This window comes from Opisthocomus hoazin, chromosome 9 (assembly GCF_030867145.1).
Source record: "Opisthocomus hoazin isolate bOpiHoa1 chromosome 9, bOpiHoa1.hap1, whole genome shotgun sequence".
NCBI lineage: Eukaryota > Metazoa > Chordata > Aves > Opisthocomiformes > Opisthocomidae > Opisthocomus > Opisthocomus hoazin.
Genome location: NC_134422.1, coordinates 3,605,230 through 3,623,220, shown reverse-complemented (window position 1 = coordinate 3,623,220; position 17,991 = coordinate 3,605,230).

Below are 17,991 nucleotides of genomic sequence, written 5' to 3'. Positions count from 1 at the left end.
GTTCCAGCACATCACTGCAGACCATTAGAGGAAAAAAAATTGGACTTCCCTTGCTGTTCTCCAGACTCTACAACCGATCTACTGCACTTGCTCAGGCAAATCCTCTCTTCCACCTGTGATTTCATCCAGGTATATAAAATTGCCTCTGACCTTCAATGAGAAGCTCCCAGATACTTTTCAAAACCTTGTCTTCATCAAACAAGCTTGCAAATTCGTTGACTTCATCCACCTGAGGTCAGGCACTTAACTGAGAAGCCCAGGTGGAAAGGCAACTTATTCTAGACTACACAGCTGATTTAAATGTTTGTTAAGTCCTTAGAGTGTAAGCACTAAATTAGGCTCTATGGACCTCAGGAATTACTCAATTGCCTTCACAGAAGAAGTCAGGACCAAAGCCACTGCAAACTTACGTTCTTCATAAGTGCTCTAGGCTAGATGAGCTGGATCTGGTTAGGTTGTACAAAACACTGGGTTGAGATGGGCTCTGAACAGCACCGGGGTATCTGGGCACTACAACGCTGCAAGAAATTAGCAGATATCTCCAAAACACAAAAAATAAAGCAGAAGCGGGGAAGGAGAGTAAGGAAGAGGATTGAAATAGGCAATGAGGATACACACTAGTCCTTCTTAAAGGAGTGCTGTGGTTTGGTCCTTCCTATTATATTTGCTGGTTTTGAACCACTTCTGTCGAGCCAAGTAGCGAAACAGACTTTGCTCTCAGGTTACAGACAGCGAATATCCTTGTTGTCAGTCAGCTGTTACAGAACTCCAACTACGCTGTGTTAATTAGCTAATACCTAGGCACTTTCTCTACTTCATAGTAATTTTCCATCCTATTAGTTTTTATATCAGAAGCCATGCAGAACTGACTCTATTTGTCTTTTGCACACTGGTATAGTTAGAGTTTCTTAAAATGCAGACCTGAATAAAATCTTAATATCCCTGTTAATTTGTCACCGGTCTGAAAACTGAACTTGAAATAGTTTGCAGAATCTTTTCCACACAGGTCTTTTGTTTTAATTGAACTTGTCTTTTTCCCACAGGAAAGCTAATTTAGTATGACTTGCCAGTAGTAAAATTGAAATTCTTTGGCTAATTAATTTCTGTATCTGAAACTGAATATAGCTGACATTTTTTTTTTCCCCAGTTTTTAATACCTGCCTCTCAAAAATTCAATCCTGGGCTTATGAAACCAAAGAAGAGTTAGAAAAGTTTTCAGGAATTAGAAAAGTTTACAGGAATTAGGAGGTTTAACAGGGATTACTTTATAGGGTTATAAATGTTTTTCATCTCTACAGAGCCGATAGCTAATATACGTGCAAAGTCTGGAGCCAGCCTGGGCTTCCATTATGGAAAAGCTGCGTGGTAAGACAAGAACCCGTGAACTTTTCAACCTCACTTCCACCAGTAAAAACCAGCAGACACGTTAAACCTTCTGCTCACAGGCAGAGATGAGGTACACTGGTTGCATGCTGAGATAAATCCCTAAGAGCTAAAAGAAAAAACTTTTCTGTACTTACACCCTACAGGGGTAAATTTCCCCCCAGGAGATTTCACTGGCAGTGAACATGGTTTCCAGCATCAGGACTGTTGCTGACCTTAGGCTTTTACACTAAAATGTTTGCGTTGCACCAGGCTAGGGCTCCAACATTACCTCTGCTGCTTTCCTTCATGCACCACTTTCTATTTAAATATTGCCATGCCCTTAACACTCCAAAATTACCTAATCTTTTACATTAATGCTTACAGATATTTCTAGCCGTTCTACACCTTTTAGCAAATATTCTTCCCTTTGGATTTTTGCCTAGCTGATTGAATAATATCTTACTGACTTCTATTTGCCGATGGCAGAGTTAAGATCAACTCCGGTAATTGCAGCAAGACCTGTAATAAATTTCAGCCACCTGCACCACGCATACCAATGCTTCTGGGCGATGCCCAGAACGCAGAAAAGGTCCCGTCTCACGCCCGGGTGGGACACGGCACTTCTCCAGCAGCACAAAGGGCCCCCGGGCTGGCGGCTGTCTCCCACCACGCCGGACTCCTCGGTGGGCATCCAGAAGATCTTGCCTCCCTACCCTTGTTTTGCATTCCCTAACACCCTGTGCAAGAGCCTAGCAGGGCAATGTAGGGGGTGACAGATGCCAAGGCAGAAGGTAACGGACGCAGCATCTGCCCACGTCCCTCTCCAACGGATGCGCCCCATAAGCTGCAGAACTGTAGGTTTCTTTCTCATACACAGTTCTGGAAGCAGAAAAATCACTGGTTTTTCTTTTCCCTTTCCCTTCTCCCTTGTACATGTTTCTACACCACAGGAGATCTGGCTGAAAGCTTTCAAAGACCTAATCCGAGACTCTGGAAGAGACAAAGGAGCACCTGCTGAACGCGTGACGGCGACGCTGTGCTGCACCCTCGCTTGTTTTGCTGCTGCTTTACGGTTTTCTGACCAGCCACACCTTCATTCTGTCGGTTTTGAGAGTACTTGTGGAAAATTCTACACTGCCAAATGCGAGCATTTAACACTGCACTGGTCAGGCAGCAAAATAATTTGTGTACAGTATCACGCAGATATACGAGGATAAAATGTTCAGCTTCCAATGTGATGAATCATCCCTACATATTCGAACTTTTGGAACCCGGTCCAGCCCTCAGGATGGCTGGGATGCAGGTGGGCTACCTCTGTTCTGTGGGGTGAGACACAGAAATTCCTCCTGGAGACACTCAGCGCTTCGGAGCAGACCCTCCAGAGCCGCCTCTCCAAACCCAACGCAGCAGCCTGGAAGGTGATGCAGACAAGACGCGACAGCAACAGCCTTCAGAGGGCCGGTTATCTTGAAATGCTAAATGAAAGGACGAGCAGGTGTCTGTTCTGTCTAGGCTTGCAGCTGCTTCAGATACGTGGGGGAGCATCGGCATTGCGCTTGCATTGATCTGGTTTTGGCTAGCGATACGAGTTCGGAAGGAGAGAGCGGTCCTCTGTACGTGCCCGAACATCCATCGCCCGCAAAGCTCGGTTCCCCTCACCCTCCTTTGAAGGCTCCTTTTCTCTGTCACGCAGCCCAAATAGAGACCCCAACCCCTCCCAAGCATTCCCACAAACCAGTGCTGATTCCCAGGAAACCGGAACGCTCGCTGAACCCTCTTTTGAAACACGTTTCCCGATTTGGGAGCTCTGCTTGTGCGTTTGAATGCGTGCATGGCAAACACGCAAAGCACGGTATTTATGCAGCTCAGGACGTTTGCAGCAGCAACAGATAAATATGACTTCTTCAACTCACATTTGAAAATTACCTTTTCACACACGCGTCTTTGAAGGAAAGAAACGCCACATTTTAGAAGTGCATCCGATATAGGAAACTGCAGGTGAAGTGCCACGTTGGTCGCGACTGTAAGCGTGCACTGGAACCAGTAAAGCACAAACTGAAGCAGAGGAAGCTCCGTCTGAACCCGAGGAAGAACTTCTTTCCTCTGAGGGTGCCGGAGCCCTGGCCCAGGCTGCCCAGGGAGGCTGTGGAGTCTCCTTCTCTGGAGATATTCCAGCCCCGCCTGGCCGCGGTGCTGTGCAGCCTGCTGTGGGTGACCCTGCTTGGGCAGGGGGTTGGGCTGGGTGACCCACAGAGGTCCCTTCCAACCCCGAACCTGCTGTGATTCTGTGATTCCTCGGCTGTGCTTTCGTATGAAAACTTCACCCACAAATTATCACCTTTCTCAATCGTTATATCCATTGTAGCAAACACCTTTCTGAATCTAAGTGGTATCAAAAGTACAGCACCGCATGAAATAATTAATTTCCCACTCATTAAATTAATAAGAATTCACACTACATCAAAGTCCTGGCCAAAAGACATCATTCAAGACATAACACAAAATACAAATATTTAATGGAAATGGGAAGGAAAGTTTTGGAGTGGTTTTTTCTCCTAATTAATGGCCTCTCCAACACCAGGAGGGCCTCGCAGGAGCTGCGCACTCACCCCGGCGCAGACACATTACAAGAACCACGGCTGCTCTGCTGGATTCTGTTTTGAAAACAGACTTCTGGCAAAACATTCATATTTTTGAATTCCGCATAACTGAAGGGAAGTATGGTCTACGTTGCGCACTGTGGGGCTTTTTACTTAAACCTTACCAAAACTGAGGCGGCTTTGTCTGAGTGAGAGATTTCGTTTTGACGAGCCGTTCATCAAGCGGCACGTCATCCGTCAGCCATAAATCAGCTCACCTCTGCTGAGTCATTTTTCTTAATTACTTGAAAAGCAAAACCTTTAGCGGTATACGTGTGACTGTTTGGGTTTTTAACAAGAGCCTGTTTTGCTATTTACGTTTTTATCTTGGTCAGCAGCCTGGTGATTTGTACACGTGGTTTTGGACCTTATAAATAATCGGTAATAAATAGTTCGATGCCCATAATTCAAGGATAGCACAGGATCCTGTCACTGCTGTGCCTGAGCAATATTTTAAAATGCAGCAGAGCGATACTTCTGCTATTTTCCGACCTGCAAGGGGAAGAAGTGACACCTAAGGCTATGTCTACATTATTTATACCACTTTGATAGATTAAATCTTTACCACGAGGATGAGCTTTTAAAACATGCCCGAAAATGTTTAAAGATTCCACAGGTGCTCTTCCTGAGTGCAAACAAAGGCTTCTCTTTGTAGTGTGAAAACAAAATTGAAATGTAACACAGTCCTGGGAGCTATAATTTCTGCTTAAAACAAATCCTTGACTGGGCATGTTGGATTTATTTATTTTTAACTAACATATCTTTGGAATTCACCAGAGTAATATCTATGTATATCTAAGGGCGGTGGGCATATGCGTATATATACATGTATGTATGTGCATGTATATATGTATATATATATTTGCAAAAAACTTTCAATGATCCAGTCAAACTATTGGCTGATCTCTTTTTTCTCTCCATGCGACAGTCCTTGAAGACACTAGATTCTAGTATTAGAAATATTTGCTTTTTTAGCAACATTCTCTGCTCACTAATAATTAATTAACCCTGGTACATTTGGTTTAATTGTTACATATACAGAACTGTGAAAGCAAACTCCACGCTTTCAGCTGAATCTCTCTTGCCTAGAAAAGCACAGATGATAACATCCTTTGAGCTCTCTCACACGAATTATTTGTGCAAATATCAGTTTCACATCCACACATGCTATTAGCAAAGACACAACAGTATTACTATATGAAGAAAATACTTTAAATATATTCTAAAATACGACTCATAGGTGAATAGACGGCATAGAGCTACCCAGGCAGTACTTTTTAAACTCATTTCTGTATGTCTAAAAATGGTGTCCTTCCCCCATATCCCTCACTTGGGAAGGAATTCAGTACTGGAGGAAAGGCTCCAGTGAAGGTGTTCTTCCACCACAAAACTCCTCATCTACATTATCATAGCTGTTCCATGTCGGTAGAGATCATGACAGCACAACATGCTGCTTTCTGATTTAATGGTTTCTAAATTTTTGTCAAATCATTAATGAATTACATTTCTCTGACGACATCAGCTGACACTGTAAAACCATCTACAGACAACAGGTTTCTTGAAATATAGCTGGAAACAAAGTAAATCTGTCCATTTGAAACTTCAGGACATTTCATATGCTGTCAAAATTATGCAAAATAAGAAATGAGATGTGGTGAGGTCCTTGTGTGGGACTGTGAAGCTAACAAATAGATGAGGAATGTCTTTGAAATCTGATTTATTCAGATATATTTCTTAAGTACTGCTGACATTATTTGTACATGTGGGGATTTCAAAGTGGCAAAAATGGTTACGGTTATCGTATAAATGTGTAGAGTAATTAGTAGGACCACAGCTTCCGCCATTTATGTTCATGGACGACAGCAAACAACACAGAATGCAACAGCTCAGTAAAAACTTTCCATACTGTAAACTTCTGCTGGCTCTCCAGAATATCAGATTTTCTAATTACCATGCATATATCAAACATTCATGCCATAGCGCTCTCAGTAGTGTAAAGAATTAGGTAATGCGATGACGCGACCGATGGAATGACTTTTGCAGTATCACACAAGAGGCCCCATAGAAACCTGACCTTGAACAGTCCTTCTCTGCAGAGGGGAGCTCAGAACATTGCTGCAGTGCTGGTTACAGAGCCCAGAAACCACCCATTTCCCTAGTGACGTCTTCCTTGTTGCTGAAACCAAATGCTTTGGGGTTTTTACAAGGAGGATTTATGAAAATGGCATTTTCTTAATGATATAACATAAGTAATGTGATCATTATATCCTTCCACCTTCACATTCTGAATGTATTTATTTTTATAGTACATGGCTTGGGATCTAGTCACCCAAGATTTTGAAAAAAGCAAGAAATGTTTGTAACATCCCTTGACTAGTGTTAAAGCTGGACGGAGGGAGAACATGAGAAGTGACACAAATGGCTCTGGGCTCCTCCTGCCAAATCACAACCCCAGTTTTAATAGAAAAAAACAACCAAAATATTAAACTGCCTTTTTTTTTTAATAAAGTATAACTATTATACCATTGGCATTGATCTTTCTTATTCTTAGGCTATTTAATCACTTTTAAATATGGAGGCAAGCAAGAATTAAAAGATTAAAAACCCATAAACCATATCTGAATCTGCTATGAGGGCTAGAACAGTCTTAAACAAATCATCTGTTAACTATCTCCACTGACTACGATGGTGTTAATGGAACAGAGTTTGGTCCTTGAATCTGCAACTGAAGAAAGATTCTAAGTTCCATTAAAGTCAGTAAAAGCTCAAGTAAACGGAAGATCAGAAAATGTTCTTCATTCTGATCGCTGTAACCGGAGGATGATCACTGGCTTCTCCTTCCTTATGCCTCCATGACAAAGAACAAAAGGCCAGAATTTTAGGACTTATTTCAGTATCAACTTGCTTTAAAATGTGCTTTCTGAAATAGATTTCTTCTTTCTAATTCCCAAGGAGTTCACAACTGTATTTTTAGAAAGGCAGTTTGGAATTTAACAAATACAGATACTTGGAAATATCTTCGTGCTTTCTTACTTTCACAAAAAGACATTAAGGTCATATTTTTTTCAGACGTGGAGATTACTTTTGAGTGGCTGTAACCATGGCTACCGAATTCGGAACCAAATAAAACTGCTGAAATTGAAACCCAGCGAGATGTATATAATGCATGTGGTTTGATCCGCTATAATTGTGACTCAGACTTCTGGAAAAGCGTCTCGGTTGCTATTGCAAGCATTCCCAGATAGGAAAGAGGAGGGCTACAAGGATGGTGAGGGGGCTGGAGCATCTCTCCTACGAGGAGAGGCTGAGGGAGCTGGGCTTGCTCAGCCTGAAGAAGAGAAGGCTGAGAGGGGACCTTAGAAATGCTTACAAATATCTGCAGGGTGGGGGTCAGGAGGAGGGGGCCAGACTCTTTCCAGTGGTGCCCAGCGACAGGACAAGGGGCAATGGGCACACACTGAAGCAGAGGAAGTTGCAGCTGAACATGAGGAAGAACTTCTTCCCTCTGAGGGTGACGGAGCCCTGGCCCAGGCTGCCCAGGGAGGCTGTGGAGTCTCCTTCTCTGGAGATATTCAAGACCCGCCTGGACAAGGTCCTGTGCAGCCTGCTCTGGGTGACCCTGCTTGGGCAGGGGGTTGGGCTGGGTGACCCACAGAGGTCCCTTCCAACCCCTACCATTCTGTGATTCTGTGATTCTGTGATTCTGTGATTCTGTGACCCACACTGCACCAAACTCATTCACGGATCTGTCAGCCCGTTTTGTAACATCCACTCCAATGTCACTACCACCCCCACCCCTACTTTTGGTTTGACGTGAGGCTTCACTGACCTGCCCTACAGTTAAAGGTCTGTCGCTTTGTGATCGGCTTGTTCTCCCCTCAGTAGAGGGACTGTGACCTTCAGGAACCAGGAATCTGGTTCACTTCGTTCAAACTAAGAAAGTGGAAATGAGAAAATCAGATTTCATCTGACCTATTTAGGGGAAGAGGTACTCTGCCCTCTTCCACGCTTTGTTCAATCAGCTTTCCACTTCTTGCAAAAAGGTTTTTCTGTTACAGAATTCAAGCCTCTTCAAAGCAGGAGAAAGACTGAGACTTACAGGACTAATAGGGGTGACCTGACAGGTATCTTCATTTCCGAAGAGTGATGACACTGTTTTAAATATTTAATGCGCTGAAAAAAACATATGGAAAGAAAAATAATGTGAGTTGGCTTTTGCACAGAACACCATATTTTCTGTATCTTTCTACATTGCAGCCACATCATACAGCACTGTAAAAAGAAAATGGCAGATTTCAAATCAGTTATCATGGTGCTATCAGCTTTAAAAATATTAATCTTTTTTCCACTTTTTTCATTTTCCAGTGCAATCAATAAACAAGCCATGGCCATCAATCTCCACACTATGTAGCAATATTTTCTTTTCAAGCTGATGGCTTCGCATGATGAATTACAGTCATTAGAAAGCATGATAGTGTGTTCCAGTAGCTTCAGCACACTTGGAAGTGTTGCTGCCAGAATAAAGTGGGAGGGTTTGCTTATTATTATTATCCGCATTTGAGATGTAAATACCACCCTGAGTACGCACCATTCTTGACAGCTCATCAGAGCCAAACTTAAAATTTTCCAAACATTTAAAATGACATTTCAAGGCTATTTCCCCAACAAATATTTTGTACTTGCAACATCTGAATGAGGCTTTACGGTCGAATATTTGGATAATTAACCACTCATGGTAGCAAAATGGGAAAAGCAACAAAATCACCTGAAGCATTTCTCTGCCATCCAGACACATTAACACATCCACAAAGACAGGATCATGACTGCAAAGCGAATTGTAACAAGGCACCTCTGACTCGGAAAGCAAGTCCAAGAATACTCCTAGTAAATAATTATGCGTGTAGCATCATAGCAATCGTCGCGGCAACATGGCGCTCTGCACTAGGCAGCTGAACGAGCTGCCAGAAGTCTGAACTGAACTAGTAAAAGTGACTCTCCGTGCCAGGGAAACAGAACAGCTTTACCATCTTTGAGACCTTTCTTCTAAATCTTTTCTATGTAAAAGCTATTTTGCTCCTGCACTTATAGCAGCCAACATAAAAGCGAGGCATCTTCGGATGGATCGAGGGACTAGAAATTAAAAGTGGTCTCTCCAATGCCTTTAATGCCACAAAAACCCACCCTGGCAGGAGGCAGACGTGAAGGACAGACAGTGGAAATGGGCTTTTTGCGGCTGGCGAGTTCGCTCTCCGGAGCCGTGGGATCGGCAGGGGGGAGAGGCGAGGCGGGAGGGGGAGCCCCCGCACCCAGGGAGCTGGGGAGCAAAGCGGGATAAAAGCCCCAGGATAAAGCCTGCGAGAAAATTTAGTGAAGACACCAGAAGTGGAGAAAATGAGGGAAGGGAAAGCAAGCTCCCCATCCTCCCTTTTCGATACGAGCCGTCCGAAGCTGAGATAAGAGCTGCATTAGAAGAAAAAGCTTCCACTGCCAAACTTAATGGGCTTCAGATCCGAAACGTATCCGGACTCCGTGTTGTGCTCCTGGATCTGGGAATAAATAACGTGTCCAAAGATGCTGTAGGTGCTAGCTACAGAATCCAAGCACACGCTGCTTCGAGGACACTTATGGAATTATTATTGTTTGCTGTTGCACGATCTGCAGAGGAATGTGAACCTCAAAAAAATTCCAGGAATATCTGAAAACAGGGGAAGAAGTTGAAATTAAAAAAAAAAAAAAACAACACAAAAACAAACCAGGAGAGGAATGAAACATAAATTTTAATTTTTCACTAAAAAGAACGAGGAGGCCATGGCTAGATAGAGGAATTCAGAGGACTATTTTCTAGGTGGGACAGGGCCCAGGGTTGCCACTGGAAGACGGCTCAGTCACCCCCAAACACAGCACACTGATTCCAGGCGAGATATTTAGAAACAATCAGAGCAGCAGCTTTTGACGAATTAACTGGGACTGAATCGTTCCTCTTGCAAAATCTCGCAATGAGCATGAGCTTTAAAACTCTCCCCTCTATTTTTGCGAAAGTGTGTTAAATCAGCTTGCGCTCGGTTCTGGTCTAAGCCCTGCCTGCTGTTGAGCCCCAGAGTGGAGGGGCCCAAAACCAGTCGGACCCAAACACAGTTTTTCCGCAGAGACAACCTCCTCGCGCAAGCGGGAGCTGGGTTCAAAGGGACCAGCTTCCAGGGAGATGTTGGGGGGCATGGACGGGCCGTACCCTGCTCCCGCACAGGGCTTTATCCGGGAGAGATGGCTTGGGGGGAAACTTCCCACTGGCAGGAGCAAACCAGCACCATGCCCAGATGAACGGAGAGCAAAAATATCACTTATCTCCGGGTAAAACTCTACAGCATCACAAACCTTTGAGCAGTGTACAGTATTTATTTGAAGCATTAGTGGATTGTCATAAATGAGGACTGAGTGTTACGTACCAGTATCGTAACTGAGATAACTTACTGAACATGAATAATCAAGAAACTTCCATTGAACTGATTTTAGCTGATTGATCGTAACTCCTACAAAAATGACTTTCAAATGCTAGTCAAAGGAATGAGAATAAAGTCTAATTGCTTCAATTAATTGCAATATATAAGATCTAAATATTCATAAATTTCAAGTGTGTCCGCATCTGAAAAGTAAACATCTGGCATATTAAATTCCCCAGTGAGCATTAAGGCTTTCAGTCTTCTTTACAGTAGGTTATGTTATAACCCACCTTCCTTCTGATAACCTACCAGTTAGTTACATTAGAACCAACAGGTTATACTACAACCTAACGTAAATGTAAAAAATGAAATTTTGTAGTACAATGAACAGTATTTACAAATGTAGTTTTCATATCCTTACAGAATGTAATAATATCTACACTAACAACTCCCACATGCACAAAATTCCTTCAGCACCTACCAAAGCCAACTAACTTTGCCCCATCTATGTCTAAAAAATGCTTCAGTCCAACGCCACACCAGTAAGAGCCAGACTGGGACAGGTTACAGATCTCAGCACGGAACTGCAACGCTTTGTACTTTTCTATCTAGTTCGGTAAGTAACTAGTTGGAAAGATGGAAATAACACAGCAGCTGTCAGGCATTGCGACAGTCTCATCTCCCTTTTTCTTTTCTCCTTTCCAGCTCGATGCGATGACCCACCTGTCTGTTCCCACTCCTGAATTCTGCTCTGGGCACTCCTCCTAAATCTGCTACACCCGGCACCGAAGGTTGCTATAACGAGCACAGCAGAAGCGTATTCAATCCTGATACAGGCCAATATTAAGATCACTCTTGTTCAAGAACCTTGCTGCTTTTACTCAGCAATGGATCTCAGCCTATTGCACATTTTTTCATTACATGCAAGCTGCCATCTTGTAAGAAAGGAGGAATAAACATATGGATACGAAATATGTTGGAATAATCACTTTCTGCACTGATACTTGTCTGTCTGTGTAGACATCAGAGAACACATAATATCTAGCTTTCTACATGTTGTGTTATTTCACACCGCCTCCCATTTCACATGGAAAAGGCATTTGACTTTGTCTAATACCAGCTCAATTTCTCATAGATTTACCACCAAGAAGAATCCAACTATCTGAAGTAGTCCTATTTATTTCAGCAAAAATATTGTACATCTCAGATAGGACATGTTAAAAGAGCATCAACATTACAATGGCTAATGAAGATAAAGGTCAGATAGCTTGCTTGAGTGCACAGTTCACTATTTTTTTCATGGGAAGAAGAAAAAATGCGGTCTAGTGTGCAGCAGCTAGAAAGCTGTTGACTACTTACGCATTTAAGACTTACATTGTTCAGACTTAAAATTATATAAATTTCGAAAATGTGCTGACAGAACTTTATCAGAAACCACAAAAACATAGAATAAATAAGCACACTATTTAAGAAACTCATTTTACTTTTCTAAAGAAGACATGAAGCCAAATAAACATGAAACGACAAAGCACAGATTTCTACCCTTATTACTGGGTAGAAACTGGGGAGAGGGAGAGAAGGAAGTGAGGAGAAGAGACATTACTCTATCTGTTCTCCTGTATGATTAATAAGCAAATTATATATCATCACTTCTCCTCCAACATTTCAGAAGCATATCTGGTCTTTTTGGGAATCTATCTTAGTATGCCAAGTAGCTGCCAAGACTTCCACACTCTCCATGCAGATGATTAAACTGGTCAAAATATTGTTATGTGAAAAATGAGTAAGTCAGAGAATAATGAATCTCTGGATTTTGAGTCGTCTGAAAAACCTTAGGAGAAATTTGGCAGCATGGAACATGCTCAGGACGAGATGGAGCAGAGGAGAAGCTGGGCACGAGGTCCCAGAAAACAGCCCTGCACCACAGTGCTCAGAGGTTTGTATCATTTTGTAGCTTGAACCTGTTCCGTTTTCTCCCTGTTTATTCTGTCTCCATTGAATAAACGTGGATGTGAAGCAGCAAAACAACAAATCTTTCATAAAAAACCACCCCTGCAACTGAGTGAGTTGACCAGTTTCATAGCATCTAGGTACCAGCAAGAGTTTGCGCTTGCACTCACTCCGCAGCCTGTTTGGAAGGAGAAAGTTATTCCTCTACTCAGCCCTAGTGAGGCCCCATCTCAGAATCACAGAATCACAGAATGGTCGGGGTTGGAAGGGACCTCTGTGGGTCATCTAGTCCAACCCTCCTGCCGAAGCAGGGTCACCTGCAGTCTGCAGTACTGGGTAGAGTTTTGGGCTCCCCAGTTCAAGAAAGATGAGGAGCTACTGGAGAGAGTCCAGAGGAGGCCTACGAGTATGATGAGGGGACTGGAGCATCTCTCCTACGAGGAGAGGCTGAGGGAGCTGGGCTTGTTCAGCCTGAAGAAGAGAAGGCTGAGAGGGGACCTTATAAATGCCTATAAATATCTGCAGGGTGGGTGTCAGGAGGATGGGGCCAGACTCTTTCCAGTGGTGCCCAGCGACAGGACAAGGGGCAACGGGCACAAACTGAAGCAGAGGAAGCTCCAACTGAACATGAGGAAGAACTTCTTCCCTCTGAGGGTGACGGAGCTCTGTCACAGGCTGCCCAGGGAGGCTGTGGAGTCTCCTTCTCTGGAGATATTCCAGCCCCGCCTGGACGCGGTGCTGTGCAGCCTGATCTGGGTGACCCTGCTTCAGCAGGCGGTTGGACTGGGTGACCCACAGAGGGCCCTTCCAACCTCTAACATTCTGTGATTCTGTGAGTTCAGTCACCGTTCCCCCCACGCCGCATGGTACGAGCGTGGCACATCCACTGCGCTGCTCACCTCACCTTTGCTCGCGTGAAAAATTGATGAGATCTGCTGGCATCACAAGGATCTTGCTTTAATTAATTACCTCACGGCAGAGTGTTCAGCTTGCCGTGCTATGATTATTAATACTGAAATACTGATCCTCCTCGCTAATGACTATCCTGGAAACATACACAACTAAACGGCTGGATGTAGGAGATGCTTTATGTCATGAGATGTTTTAATGAAAAATGTTAAAAGTTTTTGGTTGTTCCTTGACCTGGGTGTGCTTTCATTAATTAGAGCAAAGTATTGTGAAAGCCACGGATGGGAGCAGCACCCTAGTGCTCCTCAGAGCAGAGGGATGGCCACAGCCAATGGGTGCAGCTCCGCTGATCAAAGAGCAAAGCTAATAATTTCAATATTCATGGGCAATACTAATCAAGTATTTTCATTTTTTAAAGTCTCCTCCTTCTCAAACCAATTTACATCCTTTCTTGAGAGCCAAGCCAAGCTCTGTCATTTATACGTAACTTGGAAATAGATGCAAAAAATTCACCTGTTTCCCTTTTGTATTTGGAAGAGTTTTCCCCAGGACTGCTCTGTCTTTACGGGGATTTAAAGGCAAAAAAATCTTCCAGAATGCAGAGTTGCCGGAAACACATTTTGATCTGTAAATACTATCCTTAAAAACAAAATCCTCCAAACCTCCATTTATAGGCTTATTTTCATGATGACAGTTTCGCTACATTTGTTGAATTGTAAACCATGTAAAGCTCAGCAATAAAACGTCTGCAATCTGTAGCGGTAATGGGAGGCATGTCTCATAAACAAGATAAGTTGTTGCTTGCCAATATTGTTACACTTCATAAATACGAACTCAAGTCTGTTTTGCGTTTCCTAGATCAGTAGCAGACTTTTATTTTAATTAAACACAACATATAAAATATTCATTTAAAAAACAAACATCATTGTTTTAAAGACACTAGACTAAATTAAATTCTAGTGCTTTTGCCATAAAGTTCTTGCACAAAAGAACAATTTTGCATTCTGAGTGGATTGAGACAGCACAAGTGTCCATCAAAAACCTATAGTAGGAAGATGGTAGCTGACCTATGAATAAATAAACTATTCATATTTCCTGATAATCTAAGTGCTTATATGAACCCATTCCAATTCCCAAGGACTACTCATTTCAGCTGTGGTTGTAATTAAGAAACTGTATCACATGGCAGTAAGGAAGATGCTGCCAGTCCCATTTTATGCAGCAGAACTACGAAGTGTTTCACTTCACACTGACAAATAATTTATAGTCTCATTTCATTAGACTAATGCTGGGTATCTTTGACAGAGCCACCTTTGACGGTGTCTGTCCCAAAGTACTTTAGTTTTGGAAATCTACCCTTCTGCGTACAGACTGACCAGGACCCCGGCATACGATCACAACACGTATCAGCTACAGCCTCATTCAATAAAAATGCTGTTTCTAGTTCAGTAACACAAATCCAGCTTCTGGATGTAGCATGGAATCCAAACACATCTCCTCTGACACGAGCCTCAGAGATAGCATAAATTACAGGAACCAAGTTTTTAAAATGTCAGTAAAGAGGAATTTTAGGAATTGAGAAGAAACTAGCCAGAAACCTCTGAATACCCATTTGTGCTACGGAACCAGCAGCCCACCGCCATGGCCTGGGAGGCAGCAGCCATCTACAGAAAGTTTGCTCTGGGGCCAGAATGGAAAAATGTATCGCTTGGTTGTAAATCTACCAAAAAAGCCATCACCAGGAATTCACTGTGCCACAGGAACAAGCAGAAATTTACTTCAGAAACTCCTCAGCTGAGACCAATAGCTTGGTCGCATCACATCACCCTTGTATGTCTTTAAATACAAGTTTTAAAATAACTGCAATCACTCCATTCTGGCTTTAAGCGTTACACATTACTGCATTGAATTGTTTTTTACTAAAGCCATTTAAACAGATTTCAGAAAGTAGACTCGGGCTGTTAACATCTGCGCCGAATTCATAATTCTCTCGGGTCGCTGCCTGAAGTGACTCTGCAAAAGAGATCGGTAGCCAGAGCTTGTTCCAGACTGGCCAAAGCTTTATGTTGATTTAATTCCACCCCTCTACTCCAGGAGGAAACTGGAAGTAAAACAATAGGCAAGACGTAGCATTAACGTATGGCTAAAATTTCAGGCTTCCATGGAAGTTCGGAAGAGTAGAAATGGAAATATGAAATATTCGGAAAAATTAGAGCCTTGAGATACTCCTCTGTCTTGGGTAACTGAAAAAGAAGATATGCCTCAAACACATAATTTACTAGTAATTCCTAAGTAAGTCCTCAGTCAGCCCCAGAGCCAAGAAGATGAAGAAAGACGCAATAAAATCTCTGTCCTGTCAGCCTAGACAACCTGGCACCTCCAGCAGCCCTGGAGTCCTCCAGCTTTGGTGCAAGACCATCAACTATTTCTCTTTTGCTGGAAACCCAAGCCTAACAGTCAGTCAACAGACTGAACGGGGAGCACATTCTCAACGGGGATCTTCAGAGACTTCCTTCCTCAGGTCTTCCTACAGGGTTTGCCACTTTTCAAGCCTTAAAACTGCATTTTTCACAAGAAAAAAATGAATAAGAAAACACATAAAACCCTGACCACCACTTTTACTTTAAGGCTGATAACAGTTACATTCATTTCACACAGCCATATGTGCAAAAAGAACATAAAACACCCTTCCCTTTATATGTTCACCTACAGCATGACTCATCTCAGCTCATTTTTTTCAGATTATAACTTTTGAAGTTTTAATAACTGTTTCTAATAAGAAAGACTATAGTTTTCCATTTAAAAAAAAAACCAAAACCAACCTTCCCTTTCAGATTTCCTCCTATTTTCTGCAAATGAACTGTTTTTATTAAAAGTAGAACTGACAATTGCTGTTTGGCAACAGGCTTGATGCTTTTAGCTCATATATGCTTTCCCTAATCTCTTAATTTGGCAAGGCACATACTTTCATTCCAAAATGCTGTTCGTACCTCTACTGATTCATCACATGCAGACATGGTGCAAAAGTGAAGGCATTTTAGCAGGTTTCAGGTTTTCTAACATTGTAGCGTTCCTACATTAAATAGTCAGTTCTAAAAGACAAACCACATTGGGAATATTTCTACTCCTGGTTGATTTACATTAAGATAAACAGGAGGCAATTTATATAAATGAATTGCAGTAATAAGCAACTGGCACTACCCAGACCAGCTCTTGTGCAGGGTGGGGATGGGGAGGAGGGATTAATTGTACTCCCAGATTGAGAAGGAATCTATGAAGTAGGGTTCCTGCCTGTCTCCTGTCCTTAAGCTTCTCAAGAAGGAACTCCAACCCTGGCACAAACGCTTCAAACTCCTCAAGAGAGATCCGAATGTGTTGCAGAAGTATTTACCGAACCAATTTGGTCACTGCTTCCCGTAAGCCTGAGTTATCAGACTTGATCTTTTAATCACACAGTCATTTATTTTTATAAAAAGTGTAAAATTTGAAATTACTAGATTAGACTGGTACTCAACATACCAACGAACTGGTCAGTAAGCACCCTTCACATGGATTCCCAGTGTAGGCTGTATCCTGATCAGTATTTTTCTTTCATGAAACACTTTGAATGTTTTCAGCTTTTGAGACAACAGAGCTATAAAAGCTGTCAAGTCAGTCCCTTCCATCATCCATGAGCTGTAAAATAACCAGACGGATCCCCTTTGCTTACCCTAAAACCTGAACAAGATTTCTTCACAACAAATCACAGCCATGCCAGCCTTGAAAGGACAGAGGCACATCAAGTCTTTCTGCACTTCGGCGGGCTGTAACCAGATTCATGTTTTCTCTCTCCTCCTTTTCAATACATCCAAAGCTGGGGCCGGCGGAGGGCAGCGACGATGGATAACCCCACTGGCCGGGAGGCTGTGGGAGCAGGGAACACAAAGGGCAGGAGCTCTGTCCATCTGTTCTGCTCGTAGGACCGCACATCCATCAGCAAGGCAATATGAGACTCGTGTTTGGCTGAGAAATGCAGAATTCCAGGCCCGGTAGCTCCAAAGAGGGAATGAGACATCGCAATGCACAGTGGTTGTGTCCAGACGCCTAATATTTCTGCACATTTTTTTCATCTCACAGAGCTTTCAAGAATCACCATTTTCTCCCTGAACAAAAGCTGGGCTTCTTAAAGCAAGGATTTGGGTTGGCTTTGGAGGACATTTTGCATTGTCAAAGTCTTTCTGTTCTCCTACGCAAATATGATCTCCCCAGCTTCTCATTCTCAGATGTCTAGCCTTTTCCACGCTAGCCAGAAAACTCTGTTTCTTGACTGGATATCATATTCCTTACAAGCTGTAAATATTTGCATCATGTGAAAGAAGTGACTCACCAAAGATATTGAATTACAGAGTATACTGACAGGATTACTGTTTATATTGCCACATGTAGTTCAGATGCAGGTCTGCCCCCTCCACCACGCAGGCTGTGGCCATCAGCACCTTAATTCATATCTTCAGTGAAGCAAGAGTTTGACCAGGTTATAATTGCTTGCTGCCCTCACCTTGGAGTTTGATGTTTTCTTTCTGCAGCCTACAACAAAATGCATACTGAAGCTACCGGGAGGATGCGTGCAAGAACTGGGCCCCACGTTGCCCAGTGAGACCCAACAGATGCCCAGTGAGACCCAACAGATGCCCAGCGAGACCCAACAGACG